This window comes from Gossypium arboreum, chromosome 12, assembly GCF_025698485.1.
Source record: "Gossypium arboreum isolate Shixiya-1 chromosome 12, ASM2569848v2, whole genome shotgun sequence".
Classification (NCBI taxonomy): domain Eukaryota; kingdom Viridiplantae; phylum Streptophyta; class Magnoliopsida; order Malvales; family Malvaceae; genus Gossypium; species Gossypium arboreum.
This window is the reverse complement of record NC_069081.1, coordinates 98,395,127-98,404,952: the sequence shown is the minus strand read 5'-3', so window position 1 is coordinate 98,404,952 and position 9,826 is coordinate 98,395,127.

Here is a 9,826-nt window from a genome sequence, read left to right as displayed (position 1 = left end):
ATAACCGAGCTCCCCATCCGCCGGCCCAATCAAGTCTGTGATTTACCTAAAATTTATTCAACAATAACTGAGTTAATATACTAGAAAGGACCTAACTATTTACATATACAATAGATTATTTGTAAAACCAGGATATCCAAGTGCAGATGTTGACTCAGAATAAGGAAACAGTTCATTCAGTTACAAATCAAGGTCATACAAACGGATAATAGATCAAGCTATAATCAGATGTAAGACAGAACATAACAGATGCAGTCACTTAATACCAACCACTACACACCATCTCTGACCAACCCAACACACCAAATAATGTATTCATTACCCATCCAATCTTATACACCACTTAATGTCAGTCTGGCACGTTTCAGAGATTGCAAACAAGCCGTCAGATTAGTATACGAATACCAAGGATTTAACCACTAGTTCAGAACAGAATACTTCCTCTTAATTTGAATTCCCATCCAATGCATATTCATTCTTCACATAACAGTTAATACATAGTTCTATACTAATATTCAAATACAATAACAGTTAATACAGAGTTCTATACTAATATTCAAATACAACTCATACTCGTACACAATAGATCAATTCTAGTAATTTTAGTCAAACACAATACACACATTGATAATCAGTATTCAAGTTCCGGATCACAGAATATCAGTATATGCAGTTAAAATTCAGTTTAAACGGCCTCACGAAAGGCTTGTATTCAGTTCGCGTGATGCTTGAAATATGGTAAAATTTCGTAAATTGACCCACACGCCCTTGTGGTCTCACACGGCCTAGGTAGCTGGCTCGTGCGGCCCTACACAGCCGTGTCTTTCGCCCATGTAATCCTTATTTTGTAATCAGACAGTTACACAGCTTGTAACCACGCCTGTGTGACATTATTTTATATTCAGTGAGTTACATAGCTTAGACACGCCCGTGTGCACCCTGCACTAACATGGCCATACACGGTATGGACACATGCCGGTGTCCCTTGCTCGTGTGGCTCTTACTTGGTAGACAGTGAGTTACACGGCCTGCCACACAGCCTACCATACGGTCGTGTGGCATTGACAGTCATGTTTTTCGGTGTTCAAAATTAGTAAATATTCGAGTTTTTGGTACGCACCTGATGTAGTTTTTGACATAGGAGCAACGCAAAAAAACCCCGAACCCTAGAACGACCATCCAATAACAAATTCAACAATTATTCTCAACAAACACAGGAATTAACATACAAAACTAACTCTTATGTCAAAAAACTTCGACACAATCTGTCCACTTAGATTTCAACACTCACCTCGCACACAATCGCGAAAATGGAACTAACTTGTTGGTGAAACGATTCTCACAAGATCCTTGCCTAAAAAGGGAGCCAAATGTATGATTGAAACAGAAATTTTAGTAGCAAAAACTCGCAGAAATGAAAAGAATTTACGACAGAACTTACATAGAGATCTTCCAATGACGCAATGAACAACTCAATTAGTCCCGATAGCCACTTTACAAACGTAATCAAAAAGAAAAGTAAAAGGAAAAAGGAGAAAGGAGAAAGAAAGAAAAGAAGAAAAGAAAATGGAAAAGGGAAAGAGATAAAGAGAGCGTTAAATTTATATTTTAACTATCGGTAAGATTTCTAACATTTAGCAAAAATATTCCTTAACGCATACACCGAGACATGAACATAAAACCAAGTAGAAAACAAAAGCTTAACTAGTAAACTAGCAGGCTCATTCTTAACATCAATTCATAAAGAATTAAACTTATGTTGATAGTTAAGGATAAAGATTAACTTAGAATAAAATAGCAAAATTTTCCAAAGATGCAAGTTGAACCCCTAACCTCAAACATATACACAAAGCACATAACCACAGATACAACAGGTTTAAATACAATGAAATTTAATAGTTAGACATCCAAAAATTTGGGGCGTTACAACATATGTGCGATTTTGGTAAAGTGTTTATTGCTATAAATATCACAAACTGGCTCAAATTTCAAAATTTTAATTTTCTGCTGTGCAAGAAAATCGTTTTTAAACCGGATTTTTTCAAACATCACTTTACACTATAGTGCTATTATCACTTGTGCGCATAGAAAATTTTATTTCCTAATAGCATGCCATTTATATCCTACTAGTTCTCATTTTGTCTACATGAACATTTAAATTATACAATTTTAGTACATTTACTCAACAAATAAACCAATTCAAACTTTACCCTTTTTACAATTTAGTCCTTATCTAAATATAATTAACAAACATCAAAATTTCATCTAACATTTATTTTATCCACATTTAACATTTCACTTAAATATTTCAAAATAATAATACTTATTTCACCTATCTAAATTTTACACTCTTTGCAATTTAGTATTTTTTCTCCAAATTCGCTACACATACACAAATTTTAATTCATTATAAGAATTCAACTTCACTTTCAAATAATTTTCATAATTCAAACCATCATGTTCATATACACATAAATCCCATAAATATTTCTAAAACAATTTATCAAGTTTTCATTTTGGGTTTTACTTAGGTAAAGTAAAATTCTTGATATACTTACAATAAAATGCTTGGAATGAGATCTTCCCCCTTCCTTCACTCATTTGCCACACCTTTGCCTTTATCCCCAACTTGTTCTTCACTTCTCTTTTCTTTCTCTTCATAAATATAGCACATATACACAATATTTAAACATCAATACAATAATCACATACCATTTCCATGTATTTCAAATGAGATAAATATGAAATCCCTTTAGAAAATCTCATCATCTTTACCTTAACCTTTCTCAATCCATAACTTCTCTTTTCTCTCTCCTCAAATATGTATTCTAGCTAAGTTCACATAAAACTTAGCTTGCCAAGGAGTTACCCCTTGTGATTTCACTAAAAATTTATAAAGGAAATTTGAAGATTAAAGCTTAAAAGGGTTAGAAATAGAAGATAGGGACTAACATGAAAGAAATAAAAAAAATGAGCTAAAAGAGAGATGAGGGAGAGTGAGAGTGATAAGATGAAGATGATGATATTAGCTTTTCTACATCTGTCTAATAAAATATCTATTCCACTCTTCTTCTTCTTCTTTTAATAATCTATTCCATTTTCTTTTATTTTAAAATTTTAATAATATTTAATCAAATCAAATCGTATCATATCATGCCATATATGTGATTCACTTACACTTCAATTTCATCCAAAATTTCTTATACCTCCTTGGTCAAGTTACTTTTCAGGTCCTTTGATCTTTTTCCTATCCATCTAATCTAGTCTTTTCTTATTTTTAATTTTTACGTTATTGGCCAACACTTCTCACACATTTACGATTTAGTTAATACCTCAATTTATTTTATCTAAATCCAAAAGCCTTTTTAATTTCTTATAAGATCCAATTACCTTTCACACAAATTTTAAATATTTTATTTTATCTACATCGAAAAATTCTAACACATGTAAAATCGAATTGACACTGTTCTCATTTCAGGGGTGTTATGTAATGCCCCGTACCCGAGACCGTTTCCGGAGTCGAACACGAGGTGTTAACGGACTTAATTCATTTATATACACAGATTATTTTAAAATTTCCAGTCAAGCTGGCTAACTGCATCACAGTCACCTCAAAAATCATATCTCGAGTTCCAAAATTCGAAAACTGATTTGATAAATTTTTCCTGAAACTAGACTCATATATCCATCTACAAATTTTTTTCTAGAATTTTTGATCGTGCCAATTAGTACAGTTTATTAGTTAAAGTCTCCCCTATTTCAGGGTTCGACTACTCTGACCTTCATCCATTATGACTTAGATATCTCCCTGTACAGGGCTCCAATACATGTTCCGTTTGTTTCTAATGAAACTAGACTCAAAAAGGAATCTGTACATATAAGGCATGACTTCTAATTATCTCTGGTTAATTTATGGTGAATTTCCAAAGTCAGAACAGGGGATCCAGTAATCGCTCTGGCCCTGTTTCACGAAAACTTAAACATCTCATAAAATACGGCTCATATGGTCGTTTCGCTTCTTTCATATGAAAATAGACTCATCAAGATTCGATTACATAATTTATTCGTTATTTAATTACATTCCTACTATTTTTAGTGATTTTTCAAACTCACATCACTGCTGCTGTCAGCATCTATTTTAAGGCAAATCTCACCTATTTCATAGTTTCCATGATTCAACTAGCCATTTGACGTTCATAGCACCAAATATGATCGTGATTAACCATTCCAATGGCTAATCATTGCCAAGCAATTCCACACCTCTCAATAACCATATATATACAAAATGATTATAACGCTATGCTCAAAATATATAAGCCATTTTCGCATGGCCAACCGAATATATACATTACCAAAAGGTACTTAATTAACAACAAGGTCAGTCCTATACATGCCTCTATCAAAGTTCAACTAAAAGAGTACCAAAAGGGCTTAGATAGTGTGGACGACTTTGACTTTGACAATCCCGAGTCCGATAGCTGACGAACAAAATCTATAAAACAGAGAATTAAAGAAACGGAGTAAGCATTTAATGCTTAGTAAGTTTTGAGTAATGAAATTATTTACGACTAAAGTATAGCGTTCATATGACTAAATGAATAATTTCATATATGCATGTTCTCAAAATAGTACTCACTTCACGCTTCAACCATTATATTCATACACAGGGAATCAAACCTAACTAGAGGCCGGAAGCTCGTTAATCAATTGAGCGAATACTATTTGAAAGGATTCAACCTTTCCAATGCATATACAGAACATACCTTATCGTTTGGATTTTATGAGCGTGTTAATTGAAATTATTACAGCAAGATCACTCATTTCCAAACCCAAGTACCTTCGGGAATTAGCCGGATATAGCAACTCGCACAAATGCCTTCGGATCTTAGCCCGGATATAGTCACTAGCACAAATGCCTTCGGGACTTAGCCCGGATATAGTCACTAGCATAAATGCCTTCGGGACTTAGCTCGGATATAGTCACTAGCACAAAGGCCTTCGGGACTTAGCCCGGATATAGTCACTAGCATAAATGCCTTCGGGACTTAGCCCGAATATAGTCACTAGCACAAAGGCCTTCGGGACTTAGCCCGGATATCATCCGAATAATCATGCACATATATCAATAAGTCATAACACATCTATATTTCATTTTCATACTAGAATTCAAACACAAGACATTTATCAACCATTACCATTTTCGGCTCAATAGCCACATACAAAGAACATGATTTCGATTTGCTTTATAACATGATCTCTATACGCATTCAGCTGCCCGTCATAAGCATGAACTAATTACCTCAATATATAACTCAAATAGAATCATTATATCACCGTTTATTTGTTATGCTTATATGTCATGACTTAAACAAATCATAAACTAAGTTCCATTACTCGAAAATTTACCTCGGATGTTGTCGAACGACTCCAACGGCTATTCAATTACTTTTTCCTTCCCTTTATCGGATTTAGTTCCCCTTTGCTCTTGAGCTTAATTTAACAAATAAATTGATTTAATCATCTTGAACATCGAGAGAAATTCAAGGTACTTAGCCCATATATATATCAGACATTAGAGTCATATATATGAAATCATGAATCAAATTCAACATATTAGCTAATATTCTCCTTTAGCCGATTATCTAAGTCAAGATAGATCATCAATATGCTTACCTATAGCCGAATGTGCAACATCAATCTATCACTATCATCTACATACTTAATCAAAGGCCGAATACACCTATTCCAACATGATATCATTCCTATTTCATTTAACACTTAACATTTACCACATATCAATTAACCAATTTTTTTATAATTACAAAACTCTTCATCTATTCATGCTCTCATATTCGGTCATCCCTACCTATACTAACCATACAACTACATAATTCTAAGTTTAAACACAATTACAACATTCTAGTACCATGGCCGAATACTTCATGAAGTTGCTAAGACCCATCCTGTTCTAATTCTCACACACCCTCACATCCAATCCTTTTTGTTAAGAACTCAAACTCAATCATCTTCAAGCCTCATTACCACAACATCAAACACCAACTAAGGAAGGCAACTTCCATGGCCGAGTATCATCTCCCTCAAATAGCAAAAATTTAAACCATGGGCTAGGTAGAATTCAAACTAACAACTAAAAGTATGCATGAGTTTTATGGAATAATCATCAAACATACCTCTTCCTAAACATCAACCAACCGAACATGAAGCAAGAGAATCCTCTTCTTCTTCCTTCCTCAAGTCACGGCAATGGAGGAGCATGGATGAAACAACTTTGTTTTCATCACCCTCCTTTTCATTATTTTATTACTAACCTTTTATTTTATTATTTTAACACAACACATTAACACAAAATGTTTATAATATGTTTTAACCCATTGCATGGCCGGCCACTATCTAAAACTTGGGTAATTTGACATGCAAACCCATCATTTATACAACATGCATTAATAGGTCCTTATAGATTAACCTATCACATTTCAAAAGTGTCACACATAAGTCCTGTTAACTAAATTCACATGCAATCGACTAAATCGAAGCTTAAAACTTTCACACATTCATATTCACATATTTTAGACAATAAATATCATATTCAAATACTTTGGTGACTCAGTTTAGCGGTCCCGAAATCGCTTTCCGACTAGGGTCAATTTAGGGCTGTCACAACTCTCCACCACTTAAGAAATTTTCGTCCCCGAAAATCTTACCGGTAAATAGGTTTGGGTATCGTTCTTTCATAGAGTTCTCGGTTTCCCAAGTAGCTTCTTCGATCCCGTGTTTGAGCCATAGCACCTTTACTAATGGAACCCTTTTGTTTCGCAACTCTTTCACTTCACGGGCTAGGATACGAATCGGTTCTTCTTCATAACTTATATCGGCTTGAATTTCAACCTCAGAGGGATTTATTATGTGCGAAGGATCAGATCTATATCGTCGAAGTATTGAAACATGAAAAACGTTGTGAATCTTCTCGAGATCAGGGGGTAAAATCAATCTATATGCCACTGGACCAACTCGTTCGGATATTTCATACGACCCTATGAACCTCGGACTCGGTTTGCCCTTACGGCCAAATCTGAGTATCTTTTTCCAAGGTGAAACTTTAAGAAATACTTTGTCTCCCACCTGATACTCAATATCTCTTCGTTTTAAATCCGCGTACGACTTCTGACGATCTGATGCTGCCTTCAGACTTTCGCGAATTATTTTTACTTTCTTTCAAAGATCTTTAATCAAATCAACTCAAAATTTTACTTTCACCGAGCTCGGTCCAAAACAATGGTGTACGGCATTTACGACCGTACAAAGCCTCGTAAGGTGCCATCTTAATACTTGATTGAAAACTATTGTTGTAAGCGAATTCAATCAAAGGTAAATACCGCTCCCATAAACCACTAAACTCAAGGATGCAACATCTCAACATATCCTCGAGTATCTGAATTATCCGCTCGGATTGACCATCAGTCTGTGGATGAAAAGCGGTGCTAAAATGCAACTTGGTACCCAAAGCTTCTTGCAATTTCTTTCAAAATCGAGGTGAATCTCGGATCTCTATCCGACATAATAGAAATAGGTACCCCGTGTAATCTTACAATCTGAGAAACATACAATTCAGCTAGTTTATCCAATGAAAAATCCGTACGTACGGGGATAAAGTGAGTCGACTTAGTCAGTCTATCAACAACAACCCAAATCACATATTTCTTACTTGCCGACAATGGCAACCCAGATACAAAATCCATCGTGACTCGATCCTATTTCCATTCAGGTATCATGATCGGCTGAAGTAAACCAGTAGGCACTTGATGTTCCGCTTTCACTTGTTGACATATTAAACACTTCGAAACAAAATCGAAAATGTCTCGTTTCATACCATGCCACCAAAACCGACGCCTCGGATCGTTGTACATTTTCGACTCCCGGTGAATTGACATTCGGCTACAATGAGCTTCGTTCAGAATCATCGAAATAAGTTCTGAATTTCTTGGAACACACAAACAACTTCGGAACCTCAAACAATCGTCATTGTCAATTTGAAACTCTGATTCCATATCCAAAACACATTCAGCCCGTTTTGCAACCAATTCATCATCGACTTTCTGAGCTTCACGAATTTGATGAATCAACAATGGTTTGGCCTTTAATTCAGCTACTAACACATTGTCGGATAGAATGCACAAGTGTACATTCATCGTCAGAAAGCAAAAAAGTGATTTACGACTTAAAGCATCCGCAACCACATTAGCCTTTCCCGGGTGATAGTCAATGACAAGCTCATAATCTTTCAATAACTCAAGCCAAAGCCTTTGTCGCAGATTCAAGTCTCTTTGAGTCATCAAATATTTGAGACTTTTGTGATCCGAATATACATGGCACTTCTCACCAAATAAGTAATGTCGCCATATTTTCAAGGCGAATACGATGGCAGCCAGTTCGAGATCATGGGTTGGATAATTTTTCTCATGTGGCTTCAATTGTCTCGACGCATAAGCTACAACTCGACCTTCTTGCATCAATACACCACCCAACCCAAGTGAGGATGCATCACCGTAAATGACAAACTCCTTGCCCGATTAAATTTGCACTAGTATCGAGCTTCATCAAATAAGTTTTCAATTGATCAAAACTTTTTCGACATTTTTCCGTCCATTCAAACTTAACATCTTTTCAAGTAGTTTCATTATTGGTGTGGCTATCATCGAAACTCTTTACAAACCGTCAGTAGTAAGTAAGCAAGTCCCAAAAGCTCCGAACCTCAGTAATATTTCTCGGAGGCTTCCAGTTAAGTATGGCTAAAATTTTGCTCGGATCAACTCGAATACCCAATGTAGATACCACATACCCCAAAAAGCTAACTTCTCTCAACCAGAACTCACATTTACTGAACTTAGCATATAACTGCTTATCCCGTAGAATCTGCAACACTAATCTCGTGTGCTCAAAGATGTTCGGTTTCATTTTCCGAATAGACCAAAATATCATCGATAAACACAACTACAAACCGATCCAAATACGGTCTGAAGATCCAATTCATCAAATCAATAAATACCGCCGGGGCATTAGTAAGCCCAAACGGCATCACTAAAAACTCGTAGTGACCGTATCTCATTCGAAAGCGGTTTGGGTATATCCGAATCTCGAATTCAAGAATCGATAATAACCCGATCTCAAATCTATCTTTGAAAACACCGAGGCTCCCTTTAGTTGATCAAACAAATCATCAATACGCTGTAACGGATATTTATTCTTTATTGTCGCTTTATTCGGTGACGATAGTCGATGCACAACCTCATGGTTCCGTCCTTCTTTTCACAAACAATCTTGGTGCACCCTAAGGCGAGAAACTTCGATCGAGCGAAACCTCTATCCATCAACTCTTGCAACCGAAGTTTTCAATTCTTTCAATTCCGTTGGTGCCATACGATACTGGCGCTTATCGAAATTGGTGTAGTCCTGTACAAGTTCGATGCCAAACTCTACCTCCCGAACAGGTGGTAACCCCGGTAATTCTTCGGGAAAAACATCCGGATATTCACAAACCACTGGTACCGATTAATCTCTTTTCTGACTCTTTATTATCGAGTACGTATGCAAGGTACGCTTCACACCCCATTCTCACATATTTTTGAGCTAACATCGAGGATATTATTGTTGGCAATCCATTCGAAACAGTAGACTCAACTCGGATTATCTCATTATTTGCACACCTCAAATAAATAGTCTTACTTTTGCAATTCACAACTGCATCATGTACGCTCAACCAATCCAAACCGAGAATAACATCAAATTCATCAAACGGTAAAAGCATCAA